This window comes from Hemitrygon akajei, chromosome 3 (genome assembly GCF_048418815.1).
Source record: "Hemitrygon akajei chromosome 3, sHemAka1.3, whole genome shotgun sequence".
Lineage (NCBI taxonomy): Eukaryota > Metazoa > Chordata > Chondrichthyes > Myliobatiformes > Dasyatidae > Hemitrygon > Hemitrygon akajei.
The window spans coordinates 132,437,471-132,464,554 of record NC_133126.1 but is presented as its reverse complement, the minus strand read 5'-3'; the positions used below and the strand labels follow the sequence as shown (position 1 = coordinate 132,464,554).

Genomic DNA, 27,084 nt, shown 5'->3' with positions numbered 1-27,084 from the left:
TGTCCCTGGGGGTGGACTATGCAGCACTGGCGGAGGCACAGCAGGCAGACGATGAGATGCCCAGCTACAGGACCGCAGTCTCGGGTTTGCAGCTGCAAGACTTTCTCGTAGGCCCAGGTGAGAGGACCCTCTTGTGCGACGTGGCTACCGGCCAACCTCGCCCCATCGTCCCGGCAGCCTGGAGGCGGCGAGTTTTCGAGTCCATACATGGTTTGGTGCACCCATCTATCAGGACAACCGTCCGGCTGGTCTCCAGCAAGATCGCATAGCACGGACTTCACAAGCAGGTCAGTGAATGGGCCAGAACGTGCGCGCAGTGCCAAACAGCCAAGGTGCAGCGGCACACTAAAGCCCTGCCGCAGCAGTTCGAACCCACCCATCGGAGGTTCAACCACATTCATGTGGATATCGTGGGCCCCCTACCAGTGTCCCGGGGAGCGCGGTACCTCCTAACTATGGTAGACCGGTTCACGAGGTGGCCAGAGGCAGTCCCGCTCATCGACACATCTGCCGATTCCTGCGCCCGAGCACTGATCGCAACCTGGGTAGCACGCTTCGGGGTACCGGCCCACATTACCTCTGACAGAGGCGCCCAGTTCACCGCCAGCCTGTTGGGAACGCAGCTACACCACACTACTGCCTACCACCCACAGTCGAACTGACTAGTGGAACACTTCCACCGTCACTTGAAGTCGGCTCTCATGGCCCGCCTGAGAGGACCTAACTGGGTGGATGAGTTTCCCTGGGTCCTGCTTGGAATTCGCACAGCGCCCAAAGAGGATCTGCACGCCTCGTCGGCCGAGTTGGTGTACAGCGCGCCCCTGGCCGTCCCAGAGGAGTTCATACCAGCCCCAAGGGGGCAAGAGGAAGAACCCGCAGCTGTCCTGGACAGGCTACGTGAAAGGCTCGGCAACCTGGCCCCGGTACGGACTTCACAGCACGGACGGACCCCGACCCATGTACCCAAAGACCTGTAGAACTGTAAGTTTGTGTTTGTATGAAGGGACAGACACCGGGCACCGCTACAGCGGCCGTACGAGGGGCCGTTCAAGGTGATCAGCAATAACGGGTCCACGTACGTTCTGGACATTGGGGGGAGAGAGAGGAGGTTTTCACGGTGGACCGACTCAAACCAGCCCATGTGGACTTGGCGCAGCCGGTCGAGGTTCAGGCACCGCGGCGCAGAGGCCGACCTCCCAAACAGAGGCTGATCCAGACTGTGGACATTGGGGGGGGTGTGTACCGCCGGTTCTTGGTGGGGGGGGGGATGTGGCGACCCACCTTCTGCGCAGGCGAACCGGCTCACAAATAGCCAGCGCCGCGAAGTTTGAATAAACTAGTCTCGAAACGACTTACCGACTGCCTGTCGTTATTTCAGCGCTGTGTGTAGCACATCGCTACATTATATGCAAAACGCAGCAGTGTTGTTCTCATTGATTAGTGTATTATTAATTGGCAAAAAACTTCAACAAAATTAGTGGTCACTTTCAATTTTTTATTACAGAAAAGTTACATTGTTAAGGGAAACACACGAGATGCTGGAGGAATTCAGTAGGCTCGGCAGCACCTATGGACCTCACAACCGGCCGCTTTTTGATATCCTAAGGAAGACTACTGCACCTTCAGGGTGCTGGAATCTCATGGCTCTGGAGACGGGCTGATTCAAGGCTGGTGCCTCGGACTGAGGCGTTGCAGGAGAACACAGACCATCAGGAGCAGCAGGTTAGCTGCTGGCTGTGTGTGCAGAGACCCGAGTCTTGGGGCCGGCCCTCTGGGCGCAGAGCTCGGAAAAAGCGACGAAACAGGTCTTTAACAGCATAAATCAGTTTGTTACGTCTCCCCTCTCGCTGTGAAACAGGGACACCTCTTTTGCCTTATTAGGGAGACAGGGAGCGCCTGTGGTATGTCGAACTACCAGGGGAATGAGTAGTCTTTGGGGTACTGCATGTCTGTCTTTATTGATGCTTTGCTTATGCATGGCTCCCATGTTTTTTTGCTGTTGGGGGGGGGGGGGAGGTTTGTTGCCTTGCTGCTGCTTGTGCGTGGGAAGGTGAGCTTCAGGGGTTCAGGGTTATAACATTCATTCGTTCTTTGGGGCAGTCCTGTTTTTGTGGATGCTTGCGTAGAAAAAGAATTTCAGGATGAATATTGTATACATTTCTCTGGCATTAAAGACGTGAAATATAGGACCTATCAAGTGCGACAGTGGGGAAGTGTGCATGGAACCAGAGGAAATAGCAGAATATTTTACTTCAATATTCACTATGGAAAGGAGCTTGGTGATTGCAGTGATGTCTTTCAGCAGACTGAAAAGCTTGAGCATGTAGATATTAAGAAGGAGGATGTGCTGGAGCTTTTGGAAAGCATCAAGTAGGATAAGTCGCCAGGACCAGATGAGATGTACCCCAGGCAACAGTGGGAAGTAAGAGAGGAGACTGCTGAGCCTCTGGTGATGATCTTTGCATTATCAACGGGAACAGGAGAGATTCCGAAAGACTGGAGGGTTGCAGATGTTGTTCCCTTATTCAAGAAAGGGAGTAGGGATAGCCCAGGAAATTATAGACCAGTGAGTCTTACCTCAGTGGTTGGTAAGTTGATGGAGAAGATCCTGAGAGGCAGGATTTATGAACATTTTGAGAGGCATAATATGATTAGTAGTAGTCAGCATGGCTTTGTCAAAGGCAGGTCGTGCCTTATGGCTGATGAATTTTGAGGATGTGACTAAACACATTGATGACGGTAGAGCCGTAGATGTATATAGAATTTAGCAAGGCATTTGATAAGGTACCCCATGCAAGACTTATTGAGAAAGAAAGGAGGCATGAGATCCAAGGGGATATTGCTTTGTGGATCCAGAACTGGCTTGTCCACAGAAGGCAAAGAGTGGTGGTAGATGGGTCATATTCTGCATGGAGGCCGGTGACCAGCGGTGTGCCTCAGGGATCTGTTCTGGGACCGCTGCTCCTCATGATTTTTATAAATGACCTGGATGAGGAAGTGGAGGGATGGGTTAGTATATTTGCTGATGACAAAGGTCGGGGGTGTTGTGGACAGTGTGAAGGGCTGTCAGAGGTTATAGCAGGACATTGATAGAATGCAAAACTGCGCTGAGAAGTGGCAGATGGAGATCAACCCAGTTAATTGTGAGGTGGCTCATTCTGGTAGGTCAAATATGATGGTAGAATATAGTATTAATGGCAAGACACTTGGCAGTGTGGAGGATCAGAGGGATTCAGGTCCATAGGACACTCAAAGCTGCTACGCAGGTTGACTGTGGTTAAGAAGGCATACAGTGCATTGGCCTTCATCAATCGTGGGATTGAGTTTAAGAGCCGAGAGGTAATGTTGCAGCTATGTAGGACCCTGGTCAGACCCCACTTGGAGTACTGTGCTCAGTTCTGGTCGCCTCACTGCAGGAACAATGTGGTAACCATAGAAAAGGTGCAGAGGAGATTTACGACAATGTTGCCTGGTTTGGGGAGCATGCCTTATGAGAATAGGTTGAATTTGGCCTTTTCTCCTTGGAGCGACGGAAATGAGAGGTGACCTGATTGAGGCTTTTCCCTAGGGCTGAAATAGCTAGGACGAGAGGGCATATTTTTAAAGGTGCTTGGAAGCAGGTACAGAGGAGATGCCAGGGGCAAGTTTCTTTGTGTTTTTTTAAAAACGCAGAGAGTGGTGAGTGCGGGGAATGGGCTGCCGGTGGCAGCGGTGGATGCGGAAACAATAGGGTCTTTTAACAGCCTCCTGGATGGACACGTGGAGCTTAGGAAAATAGAGGGCTATGGGCAAGCCTAGGTAGTTCTACGGAAAGGACAGGTTCAGCACAGCTTTGTGGGCCGAAGGGCCTGTATTGTGCTGTAGGTTTTCTATGTTTCTATATTAAATGTACCTGTTAAATAATGATTGACGTTTCAGGCTGAGATCCCTTAACAGGCTTGGAAAGGAAAAGGGACGACACCAGAATAAAAAGGAAGGGGGAGGAGGAGGAGGACCACCAGCTAAAGGTGATAGGTGAGGCCAGGGGTATGGGAAAGGCAAAGGGCTTGAGGAGGAGGAGTCTGATAGGACGGGAGAGTGGACCACAGAAGAAAGGAAAGGGGGCACACAGGGTGAGAAGAAAGGTAGGTGAGAGGAGGTAAAATATCTGCGTGGAGCACAGAGGAAGGGGGGAACAATGTTATGGGTACACTAAAAAGGCAAGTCAGGGCATGACTTTTTAAAGAACAAAGCATGCTGCAGCTTACAGTATATGCATTGGAATGGACATATAAGATTTTAAGCAATAGCATTTTCTGAAATTTATCTCGTACATTTCAAGTTCTTCCTCTATTACTGAAATCTGACCACAAGTACACTGCAAATAGCATACGGCCCTGTCAGATAAAGAACCCTGATATATCTATTCTATCAGAGCCTCCATGGTTTTCAAGCAGTACCGATCTTTATTTCCAAATCCTTTTTTGATACTATTGACTCTAAAGTTTCTTCTTACATATTGCAGAATAAAAATCCTAGTAAAAAAATATTTACAGAAATCCAAAAAGGATGGCGGTTTGGCACTGCCGAATTTAAGATCTTACTATTGGGCAATTAATATCTGATATTTAATATTTTGGACACAGGGTGTGGATATAAATATAAGTCCACAATGGGTTAACCTTGAATGTAATTCTGTATAAGGGTTTTCATTGGTTTCCATCTTATGGACTTCACTTCCCTTGGTTCTTTCCAAACTGAACAAATGGTTAAACCAATAACTAAATATACATTATGAATATGGTTTTAGTTTCATAAATTTTTTGGCTTGAATAAATTTATTCTATCAAGTCCTATTACATCTAATTTTTTTCAGCCTTCTATTATGGATCAAGCCTTTTCATTATGGAAAATGAAGGGTATAATATGTTTTTGTGATTTACTTTTGGATAACTGTTTCATGTCTTTTGAACAGTTGTCTAATAAATAAGGTGTTGTTCCTCCAACCTGAGTTTGGATTCATTTTGACAGTAGAGGAGGCCATGGATAGACATATCAGAATGGGAATGGGACGTGGAATTAAAATGTGTGGCCACTGGGAGATCCTGCTTTCTCTGGCAGACTGAGCGTAGGTGTTCAGCGAAACGGTCTCCCAGTCTGCGTCGGGTCTCACCATTATATAAAAGGCCACACCGGGAGCACCGGATGCAGTATACCGCACCAGCCGACTCACAGGTGAAGTGTCGCCTCACCTGGAAGGACTGTCTGGGGCCCTGAATGGTGGTGAGGGAGGAAGTGTAAGGGCAGGTGTAGCACTTGTTCTGCTTACAAGGATAAGTGCCAGGAGGGAGATCGGTGGGAAGGGATGGGGGGGGGGAGGGGGACGAGTGGACAAGGGAGTCGCATAGGGAGCGATCCCTGCGGAAAGTAGAAAGGGTGGGGAGGGAAAGATGTGTTTGGTAGTGGGATCCCGTTGGAGGTGGCGGAAGTTACGGAGAATTATACGTTGGACCTGGAGGCTGGTGGGGTGGTAAGTGAGGACAAGGGGAACATATTTAGTTGTTTGCCAGTTCTCCATCTCCCTCTGGTGCTTCCCGCCCCCCTTCTTTCTCCCGAGGCCTCCCGTCCCATGATCCTTTCCCTTCTCTAGCTCAGTATCACTTTCACCAATCACCTTTCCAGCTCTTAGCTTCATCCCATCCCCTCCGGTCTTCTCCTATCATTTCGCATTTCCCCCTCCCCCCACTGCTTTCAAATCTCTTACTATCTTTCCTTTCAGTTAGTCCTGACGAAGGGTCTCGGCCCAAAACGTTGACAGTGCTTCTCCTTATAGATGCTGCCTGGCCTGTTGTGTTCCACCAGCATTTTTTTCTGGTGTAACCGAGTCAGGTTTGTAGACTTCCTTGCTCGCACAAACTTTTTCAGGTCTGCCCACAAATTTTCTATCAGATTGAGGTCAGGGCGGGAGGTCAGCGGGAGACGCTCATGGAGTGAGTACTGTTTCAGATCCGCTCCATAACCTTTACTTTTTTTAACCTTTGATCACCCTTATTCAACTTATTGTTACCTACACCAAAAGATTCTTGCTACTTTCTCGGGCTTATCGTTAAGATTTTATTGTGAATTCTTGAAGATATGCAAACAGAAATGGCTCTTAGATCCAAAGGACGAGAACCGGGGCGTAACCCGAACGGTAATGGAAAGAAGCAAGCTCAACCGCAATGCACTGAGTTAACTTATGAACTGCTTATGGAGGGTTTGGATAGAAAATTTGATGAACAACATCAGGCTTTTCAACAAGATATAAAGGCTTTTCAAGATTATATGGTTAAGACGGATTCAGTAATTAACCAGCAACAAATTCTTATCGCGTCTCTGCAAGAAGAAGCTCGGAAACGAGATTTGACAATTGAAAAATTACAACAGGATTTAATTTCGACCATTAAACTGGTGGAAACACTTAAAGCCAAGAGTGTCGATTTGGAGAATCGGTCCAGAAGACAGAACCTACGCATACTTGGTCTCCCAGATGGCATAGAAAAAGGCGATCCTTCGAAATATTTTGCTAAATTTTTAAAAGATGCGTTTCCGTCGGTCTTTCCAGAGAACCCCCCGGTACTTGACCGAGCACATAGAATTTGAAGTCGTTCATCGAGTGCTTCAGCCAAACCTCCGGTGGTAATTGTCCGGTTTCACTACGTACACGACAAAGAACAACTCATTCGTGAGGCTCGGAGGGCTGGGATGATTAAATTTCAAAATTACTATTTCCGTTTGGTGGAAGATTTTAGTTCTGAAATTATGAAGAAAAGGCTTCTTTTTAAACCTCTGATGTCTGAATGTTATGAGAAAAATCTAAAACCTGCGCTCTTATACCCGGCGAAGCTCAGGATCTCACCGCCGAACGCTCCTCGTCAGGTTTTCCTTTCGACTTTTGAAGCGAAAAAGTATTTGGAGGAGAACTTCCCTACTGCTATAGACACTACTCTCTAATAAATGAGTGATTCTGATCGTGAAAGATGGTTTTCGATTCCTTAAACCAGGGTTAGTCTCTGGCTATTGGCGTAGGGTTATCCTATACTTCATATTTAAGTTAAAGTGTGCTTTCGTTATATTAATCGCTCTGTCTCATACACTTTAACCACTATACCATATTTTTGACTACTATTTTTGTTCCCTTGAAGGTATATTTTTAACCTTTCGAAGGGAATTTTTTTTTTATTATCAAGATGGTAGTTTTTTGCAAAATATTCTTGGTTTTGTTTAAGATGGCGTTATTGTTTCTTTTTTCGTCTTCTTCCTATAATGCATCGCTTATCATAGTTTAAGTACTTCTTGATTTGTTTGGGTTATAACCCGATTTATAAACTTTTAGTGATTATACTCTTTTTTTACAACTAAGCACATTAAGAAGCGCAGATTTTAGTATTGCGATCATAATTCTTAAAGTTGGGGTGGTTTTTTTTTATATATCCTTTAAACACGGAGTGGTCTGCCGCTGATATGGGGGTAGATTTAGTCTCATTTTTTCCTTTTTTTAGCCATATTTTGGCTTTTTTTCTTTTTCATGTGGGGGTGGGGGTTGGTCTGTTTTCCTTTTTTATTTTTCTTTTATCAATTTGTTTTAGTTTTTTCCACTCGGACTGTTCTTGAACTACAAATATGTCTACGATGTCGTCACTTCCGGGTCCGCTCTTTATTTTTGTTCCTCTTCCGGGTGCATGAGTTTATAATATGGTTAACCCTTTCTATACCAAAGGGATGACTTTAGAACCATGGCTCAAACCATTAACTTTGTGTCTTGGAATACTAATGGTTTAAACCATCCGATTAAACGAAAGAAGATTTTTAAAGTATTCCAAAGACTTAATGCTCATATCATTTTTGTACAAGAAACTCATGTGAGGAAGGAGGACAAATATCGCTTTTTTAGGTCTTGGCGGGGTCAACAGTACCATTCGAATTCGAATGCCAAAGTTAAGGGAGTTTCAATTTTTATTGACTCCTCTATTGCATTTGTTCAACATGATATCCTTTCGGATCCGAATGGTAGATTTTTGTTAATTACGGGTTTACTTTGTAATAAAAAGGTTGCTATGGTTAATGTTTATGCTCCAAATGTGGATTGTCCTGACTTTTTTAAGTCCTTATTTACTTCTTTACCTAATTTAAATGAATATAAGTTAATAATGGGTGGTGACTTTAATTGTTGTCTAAATCCTTTGATGGACAAATCTACATCTATTCAGACTTTACCCAATAAGTCGGCCACTTGTATTAACTCCTTTTTGACTGATAATGGAGTTTTTGATATCTGGAGATTTCGTCATCCTAATGATAAGGAGTTTTCCTTTTTCTCACATGTTTATCACTCCTATTCGAGAATTGATTATTTTTTTATTGACTCTTGTTTTATTCCATCGGTAATTGGTTGTAATTATGATATTATAGCTATTTCTGACCATGCTCCATTAAAACTTTTTATTAATTTTACGGATACAGCTTTAAGTGCTAGACAATGGCGATTTGACTCTACCTTATTGCAAGAGCCGGACTTTATTAAATTTATGAAGGAGCAGATCGATTTCTTCTTTTCAACTAATTCCACGGAAGATATTTCTTGCAGAATACTTTGGGACACCTTTAAAGCGTATATACATGGACAGATTATTTCTTACTCTGTTGGTCTGAGAAAACGCATTAAGAAGGAAACTCTTTTATTGGTTGATAAAATTAAGGAGATTGACAAGAAATATTCGACTACTCCTAGTAGGGAGCTTTACAAACAGAGGGTTGAACTCCAAATGGAACATAGTTTATTACTTACATCTCCGATTGAAAATCAATTAATGAAAACCAGATCTGATTTTTATATACATAGTGATAAATCGGGAAAACTGTTACCTAGTCAGCTGAAGAATGTTTGGGTTAAACGTCAAATCACTAAGGTTCGTCAGCAGAATGGGGATTTGACAGTTAACCATGATGAGATAAATAAGTCTTTTCAAGACTTTTATACCTCCCTGTATCAATCTGAATTCCCTCAGGATCATAATACCATGTGTGATTTTCTTGGGAAATTGAATTTTCCAAAATTATCATCCGATGATCTTTCAGTATTAGATACTCCGTTCACGGATGCGGAAATTAAAGGGGTTATTTCCTCAATGAATTCAGGGAAAGCACCAGGTCCAGATGGGTATACAGTAGAATTTTTAAAATGTTTTTTCTGCTACTCTTTCTCCTTGGCTATGCAAGGTTTTTGAAGAAGCAATTAGATTGGGGAATTTGCCACAATCTTTTTATAGAGCTTCCATTTCCTTAATACTGAAGAAAGATAAAGACCCTACTGACTGTGCATCTTATAGACCAATATCTTTATTGAATGTGGATTCTAAGATCTTTTCCAAGTTACTGGCTTCCAGGTTGGAGAAGGTATTACCCCAAATTATTTCGGAAGACCAAACCGGTTTTATTAAAAATCGCTATTCTTTTTTTAATGTTAGGAGATTACTGAATATTGTTTATACTCTTTCACATAACAATTCAGAATGTGTTATTTCATTAGATGCGGAGAAAGCATTTGATAGAGTTGAATGGCCTTACTTATTTTATGTGCTGGAGAAGTTTAATTTCAGTCCGACCTTTATTTCTTGGATTAAACTGATTTATCAAACTCCAGTAGCCTCGGTGTTTACTAATAATCAGAGATATCCATTTTTTCGTTTATTTCGGGGCACTAGACAAGGTTGTCCTCTTAGTCCATTACTATTTAACATCGCTTTAGAACCTTTGGCAATTGCCATCAGAGAATCACAGGATATTTTGGGTATTAATCGTGGAACAGATATTCATAAGGTATCTTTGTACGCAGATGATTTATTATTATTCATCTCTAACCCTGAGAAATCTATTCCAGCAGTCTTATCATTGTTGGCTCAATTTAGTGAGTTTTCTGGGTATAAGTTAAATCTTAATAAGAGTGAATTGTTTCCTTTGAATAGACAGGTCCCAAGCTATGATATTTTACCTTTTAAATTAGTTAATGATTCTTTTACTTACTTAGGGATTAAAATCACAAAAAACCATAAAGAATTATTTGGGTTTAATTTTCTACCCTTAATTGATCAGATTAAAGGCTTGTTTACTAAGTGGTCACCATTATCTTTATCTCTGATAGGTAGGATTAATGCTATTAAGATGGTTATTTTACCTAAATTTTTATATATTTTTCAAGCAGTACCAATTTTTATTCCGAAATCCTTTTTTACTAATGTTGATTCAAAAATTTCCTCATATATATGGCAGAATAAAAATCCTAGGTTAGGTAAAACATACTTACAGAAGACAAAGAAGGAAGGTGGGTTGACATTACCCAATTTCAGATTTTATTATTGGGCAGTTAATATTAGATATTTGTTATGTTGGTTGAAAGAATGGGATGGTCCTTTTGGCCCTCATTGGGTGAGTTTGGAAACTAAATCGGTATCAGGTTATGCTCTGGGTTCTATTTTAGGGACATCTCTCCCTTTTGCTCTTTCTAAATTGCCGAAACGAATTGACAACCCGATAGTTAAATATACCTTACGTATATGGTTTCAATTTCGGAAATTTTTCGGGTTGACTCAATTCGTTTTAAATAGTCCTATTGTAGCTAATTGTTTTTTCCATCCCTCAATTATAGAGCAAGCTTTTTCGGCTTGGAAAACGAAGGGTTTATTAAGATTTTCCAACTTATTTTTGGACAATTGTTTTATGTCTTTTGAGCAATTATCTAATAAATATAATTTGCCTAGATTTCATTTTTTTAGATACTTACAGGTTAGGCATTTTTAAAGTACGGTACTTCCTACGTTTCCAAATTTTGTGTCTTCAGATATTTTGGAGAGTTTGTTTGAATTAAACCCTTTTCAAAAAGGGCTTATATCAAAACTTTATAATATAATTATGAAGATACGTTCAGTGCCCTTTGCTAAGACCAAAAATGATTGGGAAAGAGAGCTCAATCTTATTATTCCTATTGAGAATTGGGATAAAATTCTTCAATTAGTTAATACATCATCTATATGTGCCAAACATTCATTAATACAATTTAAGGTTGTACATAGGGCCCATATGTCCAAGGATAAATTAGCTCATTTTTATTCTTATATAAACCCTATTTGTGACAGATGTCAATTAGAAATCGCGTCTTTAACTCATATGTTTTGGTCATGTCCGCTTTTGAAAAAATATTGGAAAGATATTTTTGATATTATCTCTGCGGTACTGAACATCGATTTACAACCCCATCCTATTACCGCAATTTTTGGTTTACCGATGATGGACTCACTCCATTTATCTCCTTCCGCCTGTCGAATGATTGCTTTTCTCACTTTGATGGCTAGAAGATCTATTTTGTTGAATTGGAAGGAAATTAATCCTCCCACGGTATTTCATTGGCTTTCTCAAACTATGATATGTCTAAATTTAGAAAAAATTAGAAGTGCTGTATTTGATACTTCTATTAAATTTGAAAAGATATGGAGACCATTTATTCAATATTTTCATATGATGTAATATGGCCCTGTGCCAAGCTTATTGGTTTTTTCAGCTTTAATTTTATGTATGTTGAGAGGATCAGAGTTGACGACATTGATGTTTATGTATTCTTGTGAGATACTATAAACAGCCCTTTTTTTTCTCTTTTTCTTTAGTTTTTTCTCTTTCTTTTGTTTTCTTTTTTTTCCTTAGATATTAGATTAGTAGGTTAGTAATTTTGCATATATTTTTTTTTCTTTTTCTTTTTTTATATATTATATATTATGAAATATCTAGATTTACCTTGTTCATATATATACTATATGGTTCATGTTTTGGGAAAACTTATTTATACTGTATTCATTGCTTATGTATTCCTTCATGTGAAATGGGAATTTGTATGTTTGTAATCCCTTTATTAATATATTAACTGTATTTTGTTCAAAATATTTTTAATACTAATAAAAAGATTGAAAAAGAAAGATTGAGGTCAGGGCTTTGTGATGGCCACTCCAATGCCTTGACTTTGCTGTCCTTAAGCAATTTTGCCACAAGTTTGGAGATATGCTTGGGGTCATTGTCCATTTGCAAGACCCATTTGCGACCGAGCTTTAACTTCCTGGCTGATGTCTTGAGATGTTGCTTGAATATATCCACATAATCTTCCTTCCTCATGATGCCATCTATTTTGTGAAGTGCACCAGTCCCTCCTGCAGCAAAGCACCCCCACAACATGATGCTGCCATCCCCAGTTGGGATGGTGTTCTTCGGCTTACAAGCCTCACCCTTTTTCCTCCAAACATAACGATAGTCATTATGGCCAAACAGTTCAATTTTTGTTCCATCAGACCAGAGGATATTTCTCCAAAAAGAAAGATCTTTGTCCACATGTGCACTTGCAAACTGTAGTCTGGCTTTTTTATGACGGTTTTGGAGCAGTGGTTTCTTCCTTGCTGTGTAAGCCTTTCAGGTTATGTCAATATTGGACTCATTTTACTGTGGCTATAGATACTTGTCTATCTGTTTCCTCCAGCATCTTCACAAGGTCCTTTGCTGTTGTTCTGGGATTGATGTGCACTTTTCACGCCAAAGTACTTTCATCTCTAGGAGACAGAATGCGTCTCCTTCCTGAGCAGTATGACGGCTGCGTGGTCCCATGGTGTTTATACTTGCGCACTATTGTTTGTACAGATGAACATGGTACCTTCGGGCATTTGGAAATTGCTCCCAAGGATGAACCAGACTTGTGGAGGTCCACATTTTTTCTTCTTGAGATCTTGGCTGATTTCTTTTGATTTTGTTTGTAAATTTCTGACCCACTGGAATTGTGATATAGTCAATTAAAAGTGAAATAATCTGTAAACAATTGTTGGAAAAATTACTCGTGTCATGCACAAAGTAGATGTCTCAATATCTTGCCAAAACTATAGTTTGCTAATATGAAATCTGTGAAATGGTTAAACAAGGAGTTTTAATGACTTCAACCTAAGTGTATGTAAACTTCTGACTTCAACTGTATACGTGTTTAAGACTTTTACACAATACTGCATAATGAGTCCTGGTGCTTATTTAAGTGTATTCATTGTTTTGCTATTAATAAAAGTATAAAAATGAGAGATTGAAAGAAATGAATTTTAAAACATATTCAAAAATTAATATTAATATTTTAAAAAGATATTTGAAAAGTAATATTTCTAAAGAATATTTTCACTGTACCTCAATTATGAACATGATCTTTAATAAATATGCAATGAAGTTTATAACTTCAAGGAAAGGAAAGCAGTGAAACGTTTGCTGCTGCACGAAATGACAAGTAATGTTGCTTTATGGAGGAAGTCCTGCACACTACTCTTTCAGAACGTATAAATAATGCTCTATTGCTCTTGTTAAATCATGCCTAATCTTACACTCCGTTACTCTTGAAAATCTCTGCTGCATCTATTTCTGCTTCTTTGCTAGTGTATCTGACATTTTAGCTGAAAAGGGTAAACACGACAAAAAATGTCACCGATAAACTTAACATTTTTACTGATTAAAAATGTTTATTGAAAGTGCAAGTATTCATAGAGGTGGCAAATTACATACTGTATTTACTGTTAACTGTTATCCAGCATTCACTCACAAATGACAGCAGAAAAAATAAGCAGAGCAAAGCCAATGCCATCTGCCCCAATCATTTACTACCAGGTCTGAAAGCATATCATCCAACATCATGTGTTGTCACAACTGTCTAATTGGTGCCAAGCTGGCATAAGACATTTCCTGTGAAAACATCTCATTACTCTCAGATTGGAAAAACTCATTCACTACTTCATTTGGAAACACAGATTATGTACTTTTTTTTATTATGGGTTGTGTTTAAACAACGTTGCGTTCCAAAAATTTTGTACATGCTATCTTGGGCACTCATGCCACTGATTCATCACCCCAGTCTGTGCTGCCCCTTTTTAAGCTTTTGCAGAAATTCTTGCACTGTACTTGCCAAGCCTAGGATTATTGACACAAGAGTTTCATCTTCTCAGTTACTCCCTCACTCCCTTTTAAGAGGGAGTCTCAATATACCTACTATTACTCTCCCATAGAAACTACCACTTCAAACTCTCACTTCACTTCCAATCTCTTCACCAAATTCCTTCCGACTCCACATCTGAATTGGTCCAAATCAAGTATCTAGCCCTGCTGCAAAACGAGTCTGATTCACAATTGCACATCAGCCTATTACTACCACACCTGACAGCTGATCATACCATTTGCATTCCTCAACCCACTCAAAGTAAGAGTTGGCCATTAAATTGGACTGGTCTATTCTACCATTAAACAAGATCTTGGCTGCTCTGAACTTTGGCTTTGACTTTTTCCATTTTTCCACCAAATCTCCATAACCTTTTCCTTTGTCTGTTTTCCAATGTCTAGCTCTGGCTTGCATACACTATGTAATTGGCACCCAGTTCTCAGGGGTCGGAGAAATTCCTCAAGGCAGTTTTAACTGGCAAACATAGCTGATTTCTGCTATTTGTTTCTGGAATTCCTTATTGGAGATAATACGTCAATGTCCCTTTAGCTTAATCGTTCAGGAAATAGTTTTTAAAATTCTGAAAGCGGAATATTTATCATGCAGAATGCAGCCTTTCATTTGCTTCCTGATAATCCATTCCAAGGGAGAGCATCTCTTGCCCTAACTAAGCATATTATAACCCTTAAATTCAGGATTAAATTCAACAATTTCAGTTAGTCAAAGCTTAGCGCCGAAAAAAAAAACCCTTCAGCACAACTCTTCCAAACTAAGTTAGCCCCAGTTTGGTCAGTTTCCTCTGAGCCTTTGCTATCCAGATACACGATAGCCAACCTTTCAAATCTGCATCAGAAATAGGGTTAATAAAAGTCCCCTCTACAAAAAGTGCTCTCTAAAAAAAAACTTTTGTCCTTTAACCGATAGAGATTGAGTGACTTTCATGCCTTCTGTTCTATTTACAGTGTGGAAGAGGATAAATCATAAGCCTGATTACATTCTGATCAAATGCTTATCCAATGCTACAGATTACACACAGAGATTAATTGCAAATAAATCTATCAACAGGACTCAAATTAACAAACATTATAAAGCAGCAAAATACCATGGATGCTAGAATGAAAAATGCTGTATTCAGTCAGCAAACAGGTAGAATCAGGCAAACTTACCTGCTACCTAAAATATACAGCACATGTCTGCAGCCTTAAGGCAGTAAAAAAAATTAGACTGCATATTGGAGATGTGGTAATCTCAGTGGCAGAATGGATAGACAATAAATGATATAACCGATGCCAGTTAATTTCTGTTTTCACATTTTGCAAAAGCACAGCATGGAATTATTTTCACACAATTATTTAAGATATTGAGCTTCTGGTTCCAGCTTTCTTACATACTTAAACTGTCAGATTAAAATGCAAACTCATAAATTGTGTCCTTTCTAAATCCTAACAGCCTTATAGTTTAACAAGATACCTTCAGCAGTTACATTCAAACATTACACAGCTCTGTACAACCCATCACCCATCTTCTCAACCGTTCATTTGTTGTCTTAATGTTAGCTTCAAGGTTCTTACGAATATAAAAAGTTACCCACCACATTACAAGTATAAGTAGGGTAACCAGACAAGTTTTCTAACAAAGTCTAATCCTTTTGTTGTTGAAACAGACTCTAAAGTTACAAATTGAGAGGGATTTTTGTTTTATTATGTTTAAACACTCATAAGATACGCATAAAGTTCCCATCAACTGGCAGCACATGTGACCATTGGTATACTGCATATCACACCATTTACGCTTGATAATTAGTTACATTATTAGAAATGTTAATGGAGTGGTGGCAGCTCAGTAGTGTAGTGGTTAACACCACGCTTTACAATACCAGCTACTCTTGATTCTATTCCTGCCATTGTCTGTAAGGAGTTCTTCCCTTGACCACATAAGTTTCCTCTGGGTGCTTCAGTTTTCTCCCACAGCACAAAGATGTACTGGCTAGTAGGTTAATTGGTCATTGTAAATTGCTAGTGATTAGGCCAGGGTTAAATCGGGGGATTGCTGGGTGGTGAGGCTCAAAGAGCCAGAAGGGCCGATTCCACACTGTATACCAAAAAATGTAAAATAGACATAATGGTCCCCATCTCCCCTGTAATCTTCTGGTTCAATGAATGAACCAACATAGCATGGGCCCTTTGGACTTTGGCCAAGATGCCTCAACCAAGCTTACCCCATTTGCCAGCATTTGGCCTAAAACTTTCTAAGCCTTCCCAATCCCTCTACCTACCATTTGAACATTGTTGTTTCACCTAATATTGTACTTAACAGATAACATTACAAAGGACCTCAGAAGCAAGAATAAACATTCTTTCCCATCCACTGTTGAGTAAAAAAGCTGCAGCCTGGGAACTGGATTCATTAAGATCCTACTTGCATGCTCAATTCACACATAACAGCAATTTAATCCAGAATCAGAGCGTTATCAATCATTTGTGGGCAAAAACAAAATTGTCTGGTCCTTCCTTGTGCAATTAACCTCACCGTGTCCAACATTTTCAGCTGCACCACTTAACTAAAACACAGGAGGCATAATGCACACTTCCTTCCTCCGTGATGTGTCAATTTGTGTTGCTGCTGCCCAGCTGCCAAAGGGAGTCTGTTTGTTAAATACCTTCAGTCAAAAGAGCATTTCCAAATGTGCTAAATTGAGCAGGGTCCCACAGGAATCAAGCAAGTCCAGTTTTAGTATACTATTCTGTTTAAAAACTACCAAAAGCTACTTCTGGCATTTTTTAAAAAATATACATTTCATGTTCTTTTTTCAAAAAGACCTTAGCAACGTGCATATTATGTGCCCAGGCGTGTGAGACATGGGGGCCGCCATCTTGCATGCCCGGATGTGGGCGGCCATCTTTGTCGGCGTCTGCATGCCCCGCCCCCGACCCACCGGTGTTTACCGGGCACCAAGCCAGCTCAACTCTGGCCACCGTAACCCTCGACCAAAGCGCCCCACACCAGCTTGCAAGGTCAATGATGGACATCCTGGTGGAGGGGCACAGGACTAGCTGCCTGTTAGACACGGGCAGCACTGAGAGTTTTATTGACCCGGACACAGTGCAACGCTGTGGAAACACATGAAAACCACTTTTGAGAAACACATAATTAATACATCTTGAAAACTCTTCCAGGTCTGAAGTAGTACTCTACAACATAGCAAAGTTAAATCCGTTGAATATTTTTTAAAAACTGCAGATTAATTGGATTTGGGTCGCAGATTGGAAAGAACATGTAATCACTTTAATCATCATTATTAATATGGGAATTTAAAAGATAGCCAAAGCACCCTGACCTATGACTCCAGTTATTCATAACCTGGACTAATGCCAAGAACAGGTCCTCGGTACGTAGAGTATTCAAGGCTATCTATCCGAACTTCAGCCAACAGCTGCCTCCCAAGCTGTAGCCATTACAGAAAAGCATGAGGATTTGTGAAGTGACATTGAAAGCTTACACAAGAATAATTTTTTTAAGACACTGGCTAAGTAACACACAGAGGCAATACATCCAGAACAAACGGAGTTGTCGATATTAATATTTCATTGATCTGAAAACGAAGACAAAGAAAGTAAAGGACAGCAGGGATAAAAATCATAGGACTGTTGTTTGGGGACAGGCCAAGTGATTTTCTCAAGCATTCCTGAATGATTGAATCTGTCCATGACTCAGTTCTACAGTGTATTGGAGTCCTATTTTAGAAAGAGCAATACAGGCAATAGAGATCCCCATGGCAATTACAGCTCTTTTAAATTTATCTGCTTCTTTCCTCAACTCACGCTGGTTTTATTTTCTTTTTGCCACTCCATCACCCCCCCCCCCCCCCAAGAGACCTTGCTTTGCTATAAGGCATTGGTCAGACCACACTTGAAGTATTGTGAGCAATTTTGGGCCCTTTACCTAAGAAAGGACGTGCTGGCATTGGAGAGGGTCCAGAGGAGATTCAAGAAAATGATCCCAAGAATGAAAAGTATGTCCGGTGTTTGGCTCTGAGCCTGTACTCGCTGGAGTTTAGAAGTGTGGGGGGGCGGGGGGTTGGTGGTGGGATCTCAATGAAACCTATCAAATATTGAAAGGCCTAGATAGAATAGACATGGGGAGGATATTTCCTTTCATGGGAGAGTTAAGGACCAGAGGGTACAGCCTCAGAAAAGAAGGATGTCCCTTTCGAACAGATGAGGAGGAATTTCTTTAGCCAGAAAATGCTGAATCTGTTGAATTCAATGCCACAGATGGCTGTGGACGCCAAGTCATTGGGTATATTTAAAGTTATCAGTAAGGGCGTCACGTCAAAGGTAATGGATTGAAGGTAGGAGAATGGAGTTCATAGGGTTAATAAATTATACATGATTGGATGGTGGAGCAGACTCAAATAAGTCCTAATCTTGCTCCTACAGAATGTTTTCTGGTCCCAGATTTCAACCACAAATTCTACTCATTAGATTCCTGGCCCAGGACTTCTTTTGTGTGAGAGGAAAATCATAAAGCAATCATACTGTTACATATCAATAGAATGTGAAACAAAAAACAATTTCCCTTCAAAATGAGACTGTTGGAAACCATATTGGAACCATCATTTGTTCTTTTACTCAACTGAGGTGTGTATTTCCAACAAGTTATATCTTTATGTCTGATAATTGGTTTTTTTGACGAGGTCCTGCAACTTGAAACAGCTACGGCACTCTTATGCTACGTTTTCTAGCACCTGCTTCTAATTTCTTTTTGGCTAAATGATGGCAAGAGATGATCCCTCATCAGTAAAAGTGAAACAAGATGAAGCGCTCAAGCACAAGAGTGGACACACAGTAAAAGATGTACTCCTATCCGAGCAGCACTGGCAGTGGAAATGCTGCTCGAGCCAAAAAGGTCTGACAAGTATTATCGCTGGTGGCAGCATGGATGCCCATTCTGCACAGGATGTCTGGCAGGAGTCAGGGCAAGAGGATTGGCCATGCCCTCAACAAAACATCCAGGTTCTGATGGCAGAGGCCAGAATTTGCAAAATAGTCACAAGTAAACAGCAATCTAAGGCAAGGTTGAGGCTTTAGACAGCACTGCTGAAAGAAAGCAGCTGTCTGTGGCAGGAGGAATTAATGACTCATTCAATCACATGTCAGGGGATGGCACACACCAATTTTATTTTAAAAAAATAAATTAAGTGAGCAATGCAATACATTATTCTACACTTAATGGACACCTAAAGAAGGACCCTAGCCAATATGGCAGGACAGTACATTTGGCAAGGGAAGGGCCAATGTAAAACAACCATTTTATACCATTAGGAATGCTTTCTATCGTTTTCTTTTTCATGGGAGTCGAAAGGCTAGGATATTAAAATTGGCTACTAATTAATAAGTAGTTCTGAAATGCAACAGTGCAATTTTGAACAAATTACTGCAAGGTCAATTTTCAAACAACCAAATATGGATGCGCATCATTTTTGTACTTGTGCTACTATTTCTGGTATCTTCAACTTAGAACTTGCAGAACTATCTGCTCAATCACTTTTAGCAGTAAAATATTGGCCATCTGGACAACTTCAGCAAGAAAACTGACAGCTTCCCTAAATGGCCACTTGGTGGCTCAAATGTTGGCTATTCCTGACCTTTTTTTTTGCTTATGATTACTGTGAAAAGACACTTCCATTTTTCCATGAAAATTCAATGTCACTCCTTAACTGACTGCAAGTGCTGGTGGCGGCATTGGTGGAATTAGATAAATGATGATGCAGAAATTAAATAGATTAAGAGTTAATCTCAACTCACAGCGGAATATTGCTACACTCAACAGCATGTGGATTTTAATCTGTCGTTCCCTTCAAGTATGAACTTTTCTTTATTCCTCCCTATACAACTTTCATGTGCTTTTGACAATATTTCCATTATTTCACAGAGACAGCCAGAAGATCAACTTTTCCCTCTTAAACTATTTACTTTATATCAGAAGGTGGCACGGTTTGGTAACAGCCAGGGATCTGGAGCTAAAAATAGCAAAGTTGATATTCAAATTTAAGTACTTATGAATTACAGGCAGTTTAGCATTGGACTACCACAAATTAACAGTAATTCAGTGTCTGGAAGCAGGTGCTTCGGTTTTGAGTCCTGCTTGTGTTCAATTCACTTACAATGGCTCAAGTGGAAAAAACATTAATGATAAAGAATGTTTGAAGTCTGGTTGGTAAAGTTACCTGCAATCAAATCTGGGATATACAGAGGGTTATTGTAAGAATAAGAAATGTAAGCACAAGACTGGACCATGACAATTCAATGTTTAATTCAGGTCAGGATTAATATTTAAAGAACCAGTATAAAGATTCATGAAATAACTTTGTAACCTCTCAGATTATCGGATTTCATTGTGTTGTGTAGATAGAATTCAAGCAAATCAGAGGTTTAGAACAATTGTCTTACATAATTTCACAACGGCTACTTGTTACAGCTTTGAATTCAGCAATAGTCTCACTGGTTTTGTACAGGATGCTTTTGCCGGATCTGAAACTGGTAGTTTTTCCTGTCTAATGATGATGTGGTATTTCAACAAACCAGCAGGATTAACTCGAGGCAGTTTAGTTACTTAAACCTTAAACTCATCTCCAACATTGAGAGGCTGTGCCTATGTGTAAATAAGAAAGCAGGAAGAAGTAATTCTGTTTGACATGGGGGGGGGGGCGCTGAAATTTGGAGTTCAGTACAACCATGGGTGTTGACCAGGTGGGCAAATGCAGAGGATATTGAATTAGGCTCAAGTCTTTGTTAAGTAACTTTTTTTAAAAATGCTGACAATTGAACAACTGCTGCATGTCCAGCTCAAGCTAGGTAGCACAACTTTATAAATGCAGTAGCATGACGACAGTAACTTCATATACGTACTCAAAGTTTGTCTTTTAGCACCTTCCTGTTCTGGCAATCATTCGAGACAGTTGCTTTCTCCCCCAAACCCCTGCATTGGCTGTTTATGTTCTTACCCAACAAGTATAAATTATCCTGAAATTCTTTAATTAGCAATCCTCTTTGTAAGCTACAATGCACAGATGTGCCTCCAGAAGAATAACTCAAAGTTGAATTTGTCACATGCACAAACACAATGAGAAATCATCTTACAGCAGGATCACAGGCGCATGGCATCATTAGCAGAATCAGAATTAATACCACCAGCATATGTCGCAAAATTTGTTAACTTTGCTGCAGCAGAATAAAGCAATATAACAAAGATAGAAAGATAAATACTTAAAGTATATGTGTATATCAAATAGTTAAATTAAAGATAGCGCAGAAACAGAAATAATGAAAAAAGTGAGATGGCGTTCATGGGTTCAATGTCCATTCAGAAATCAGATAGCAGAGAGAAAGAAGCTGTTCCTGAATCACTAAGTGTGTGATTTCAGGTCATTCAATGCAGCATTAAGGCAAACCAATTACACAAATTATACACAATATTTAACAAAAAATAATTAGATTCAAAAAGCTGAAGACAAAGTGCTTACATCACAAGAATAAAATAATTAAAATAACTGGGCCCAGAACAGACACACTCTTACGATTCAAGCTTATTTTATTTACCTGTGCCCAAGGAGAACAGCATGCGCCCGTTACCCACACTGTTCTGAAATATTAACAGAAAATTGCTATTTTTATACAGAATTGGCTTATCAGTTACGGATGTTGGCCATTTGGCAATCTGGACATGTTTGCTAATCAATCACCATTCACAATAGAGATAAAAGCCTATAGAAACGACAAGCTGACAACCAGTGACACATTAAAGTCAGTAAAGCAATTGTCCCTGGGTGTTATTTCACAGCCTTCTGTTTTTCCCATTTCATTTGTCTTCAGCACCCCTTGCTGTGGAAAGGGAAGCCATGTTCTTCTAGAACAATCTCGGTTGATTACAGCATGCCACCGTCATCTGTCTGTAGTAAGCAAAACTGGCTCTAGCAATCTCACTTCAAAAGACCCCCTTGTCTGGGTTTGACTACACGCCACCACAGTCATCCTGACCTGGATGTTGTATTTAACTTTCGCCTTACTGTAACTAACACACCACTAACATTGCCGAACTGTCATAATTAGGGTACTACTAATTGATTGAAGAACTGAATAGTGGAAGGGAAGCAGTTGTTCTTGAAACTGGTAAACAGTCACTTCAAAAGTAGGAAGTACAACATTGCAAAAACAAAAAGGTAGATAACGCCCAAAGTTGTCGATTGTGGAACATCACAAAAGCATTCCAGTAAGCTTCAAGCAGCATTGATTAAACACTTAATACTATCTGACAGTATTTACATAACACTTAACTTCAATAATACTGACAGTGCAGCCCTGAGGTTTCTGGCAGTGCCAGAACGGATTTTTCAACTTCAAATGTTGCTACCATTCATAATCAAGACACTGATCTCACCTTTATTTCCAAAAGTAAATACTGAATTGTACCAAGTGTTCTAATATTAAAATACCGTGTGGATTTGCAGTAATAAAGCAAAAGGATAATGCAATAATTTACTAATCGATATGAGAGCTAACCGGGGACATTACCAATAGCAGATGATTAGCAAGAAACATTTAAAATCATTTAAGCTACTTTATATTAAGGCATGAGAATAGTTCTATTACCTTGACCTTCATTGTGGTACAGCCAATGTTTCCGATTTAAAACTCTGATTGCCTTGTTTTTATAACTCCTATTGGCAGAGTGTTCTGGATTAGGACCTGCTTCAAAAAAGGTTTCGTCACACCTTTTCCCATCACTATAGGTCTATGGTCCAATATTTTAATTATCCATGAATGGAGATAATTTGATATTGAACAAATCTACAACAATCATGCCTTTTTAAACTTTTCTATTTAATCTCTCAACATTCTTTGCTCTAACAGTCTCCACAGCCTCTTCTACTGCCACATTGAAGCCAGACATAGATTATAGGATCATTATATTGCACCTTCGTAATTTGCAGCTTGATGGTATCACAGGTCTCTCCAACTGCTGGTGATAACTCATGTCCCCTGTACCTCCTCCTCAACTTCTGTTTGGGCTTATCCCTCTGGCCACTTTACCCCTTCTCAACAGCCTACCAATCTACACCTGCTCCCTCTGGTTCCCCACCTTCTTCCCTTTATTGTCCTCTACAATCAGATTCTTTGTTCTACAGCCCTTTGCCTCTTCCACCACTCAGCTTCTCACATCATCCCCTTTACCCCCAAATCCTACATATTCCTACTTTCCCTCCTCATCCAAATTCATCCATCACCTGCATGCCTTTGCTCCAAGAAAATAGCCAGGATTCCTTTAGTTTATTTTGGACACTATGCCACTTGATTGCAACAGAAGACTGTTGCCAAACTAGCGTCAGTCGTGTGCACTTGCGTTTCTACATCAGCCATGCTTCCAGCGAACGATTTTAAAATACTGTCAATTGCGTGGGTTTGTCTTCAAAAAGTCATTGATTTTTATAACAGATAAATTAGTGAGAAATAAGCAGCAAGACAATTCAGAACTGCTTTGTTCACTTGCACTTTCAAGCATTCAGGCTTGGAGAGGTCAGACATGGCCGGGAGTGAAATGAAACTATGTCACTACTTCAAGTTAGGAAGTTTACGACGACTTTGAAGACATCAACAATTATCTTGAATTTAACAAAGAAAATGACGATTTGAAGCATTGTACAAAGGCAATCTATTTTCTGCAATGATATTGGTTATTTACAGTCAAAAGAACATGACAGTGTACATAGGATGAATTTCTCCATCAATAACTATAAGGAATGAATAGTTTTTACAAGACTGTAGCAATGGTACTGTTCTAATTTGTTCTGCATTTCATTCAAACACAATTTGTTACTCAGTTAAATAATTTGTCCTTTTTTTTTTAAGAAAAAATACCTTTTCAGCCATTTCTATGAAACTTCGTCTAATTGAGGTAGTCACTTAATTGGGACAAAATGTACTGGTCTGATATGTCCCAATTAACCAGAATCAACTGTATAGGAGACAAGCTATCTTAACATCAAATTCAGTAATACAGTGGCATGCAGAAGTTTGGGCAGTCCAGTCAAAATTTCTGTTACTGTGAATAACTAAGCGAGTAAAAGATTACCTGATTTCCAAAAGGCATAAAGTTAAAGATGACACATTTAATATTTTTAGCAAGATTACTTTTTTATTTCCATCTTTTACAGTTTCAAAATAACAAAAAGGGAAAGGGCCTTGAAGCAAAAGTTTGGGCACCCTGTATGGTCAGTATTTAGTAAAACCCCCTTTGGCATGTAAACGCTTGCTGTGGTCAGCCAAGAGTCTTTCAATTCTCGTTTGGGGGATTTTCGCCCATTCTTCCTTGTAAAAGGCTTCTAGTTCTGTGAAATACTTGGACTGTCTTGCATACACTGCTCTTTTGAGGTCTATCCACACATTTTTGATGATGTTTAGGTCAGGGGACTGTGAGGGCCATGGCAAAACCTTCAGCTTGCGCCTCTTGACGTAGTCCATTGTGGATTTTGAGGTGTGTTTAGGATCATTATCCTGTTGTTAAAGCCATCCTCTTTTCATCTTCAGCTCTTTTTTTAAACAGACTGTGTGATGTTTGCTTCCAGAATTTGCTGGTATTTAATTGAATTCATTCTTCCTTCTACCAGTGAAATGTGCCCCGTGCCACTGGCTGCAACACAAGCCCAAAGCATAATCGATCCACCCCTGTGCTTAGCAGTTGGAGAGGTGTTCTTTTCATGAAATTCTGCACCCTTTTTTCTCCAAACATACCTTTGCTCATTGAGACCAGAAAGTTCTATTTTAACTTCATCAGTCCACAGGACTTGTTTCCAAAATGCATCAGGCTTGTTTAGATGTTCCTTTGCAAACTTCTGACGCTGAATTTTGTGGTGGGGATGCAGGAAACGTTTTCTTCTGATGACTCTTCCATGAAGGTCACGTTTGTGCAGGTGTCACAGCACAGTAGAGCAGTGCACCACCACTCCAGAGTCTGCTAAATCTTCCTGAGGGTCTTTTGCAGTCAAACAGGGGTTTTGATTTGTCTTTCTAGCAATCTTACGAGCAGTTCTCTCGGAAAGTTTTCTTGGTCTTCCAGACCTCAACTTGACCTCTACCGTTCCTGTTAACTGCCATTTCTTAATTACGTTATGAACTGAGGAAACAGCTACCTGAAAACACTTTGCTATCTTCTAATAGCCTTCTCCTGCTTTGTGGGCATCATTTATTTTAATTTTCCAAAGTGTTAGGCAGCTGCTTAGAGGAGCCCATGGCTGCTGATTGTTGGGACAAGGTTTAAGAAGTCAGGGTATTTATAAAGCTTTGAAATTTGCATCACCTGGCCTTTCCCAACATTGACTGTGTACAAGCCGTAGCCCTGACAAGCTAATTAAGGTCTGAGACCTTGGTAAAAGTTATCAGAGCTCAAATCTCTTGGGGTTGCCTGAACTTTTGCATGGTGCTCCTTCCCTTTTCTCCCCCACTCTAAAATTGTACAAAACAAAAATAACACACTGATCTTGCTTAAAATGTTGAAAGGAATGTTTCATCTTTTTTATAACTTTTAGAGATCAGTTCATCTTCTACTCACTTAACTACTCACAGTAACAGAAATTTTGTCCATGGGTGCCCAAACTTCAGCATGTCACTATATACAATGGTGGTGGTGGGGGGCATTTATAAATACTTTGCTTTAATATTCACCAGCGAGAGAAATCTTGACTAATGTGAGGTCAGCACAAAACAGGCTAATACACTGGCACAAATCAAAGTTAAGAAAGAGAATGCGCTGGAAAAATTTGGAAAACAATAGGGCAGAAAAGTCCCTGGGACTTGTACCGCAGGTTATTACAAGAAGGGATTAAAAGGATTGCTGTACCTTTGTCTTGATCTTTGTGTCCTTATTGGTCACAGGAGAATAGAAGATAGAAAGGTGGCAAATATTATTGATTTGTTCAAGAAATGTAATAAGGATAATCCTGGGAATTACAGACTAGTGAGCCTTACATCAGCAATGGGCAAATCATTGAAGAAGATTCTTAAAAACAGCATCAATGAGCATTAGAAGCATAGTTTGATTAGAGATGGTCAGCATGGCTTTTTGATGGACAGGTTGTGCCTTATGAGTTTGAATGAATCCTTTTTGAGGCAGAAAAAAATTGTTGAAGATGGAGCATTACACTGTAAATGGATTTTAATAAGGCATTTGACAAGGTTCCTCATGATAGGTTCATTCAGAAAGTCAGGAGGCATGCGATCCAGGCACAGATTCAGAACTGGCATGCGCATGGAACCTGGAGGTTGGTAGTAGATAGAGAGTATTCTGCCTCGAGGTCAGTGATCAGTGGTGTTATGCAGGGATCTGTTTGGGTCCCTTGCTCTTTATGATTTTCATAAATGACCTAAATGAAGAAGTGGAAGGGAGGGTTAGTAAATTCACAGATGATACAAAAGTTGTGCTATGGATAGAAGGTTGTCATTACAACGGGGCAATGATAGGACACAGAACTGGGCTGAGAAATGGCAGATGGAGTTCAATCTGGACAAGTGTGAAGTGATACAATTGGAAGATCAAACTTGGAGACCGAGTACAAGTTAATGGCAGGATTCTTAGCAGTGTAGGTGAACTGAGGGATCTTGGAGCCAATGTCCATAGATCCTTCAAAGCTGCCTTGCAATTTGTTTGGGTAGTTGAGGTGACACAAGGTAGACTGGCCTTCATAAGTCAAAGGATCATGCTCAAGTACCACAAGGTAATGTTGCAGATCTGGAAATCTCTTGTCAGACAACATTTGGAGTACTGAGTTCAGTTCTGGTCACCTCAGAACTGTAAGGATGTAGAAGCTTTAGAGAGGGTGCAGAGAAGAATTACCAGGATGCTTCCTAGATTAGGGAGAATATCTTTGAAGGAAAGGTTGAGCAAGCTAAAGCTTTTCTCCTGGAAGAAGAGGAGGACAAGAGGACACCCAATAGATGTCTATAAGAGGCAGAGATAAAGTAGGCAGAGTAATGCACTGCCAGGGATGTTGGTAGAGGCATTTAAGATGTGTGAGAGCA

The 27,084-nt window shown here is 40.2% G+C and overlaps 1 protein-coding gene across 2 annotated transcripts in view; it reads right to left on the bottom strand.

Moving 5' to 3' along the window:
- The window catches only part of LOC140725402 (SH2/SH3 adapter protein NCK1-like), a 208,872-nt gene that overhangs the window by 77,846 nt on the left and 103,942 nt on the right, over positions 1-27,084 (bottom strand). The window contains exon 3 of one of the 2 annotated variants that reach the window (XM_073040825.1): positions 21,613-21,655. The exons of the other annotated variant lie outside the window; for it this stretch is intronic. The gene's annotated coding sequence lies outside the window, so the exon portion shown is untranslated. The remainder of the gene's footprint in view (positions 1-21,612; positions 21,656-27,084) is intronic. 2 annotated transcript variants of the gene reach the window in all.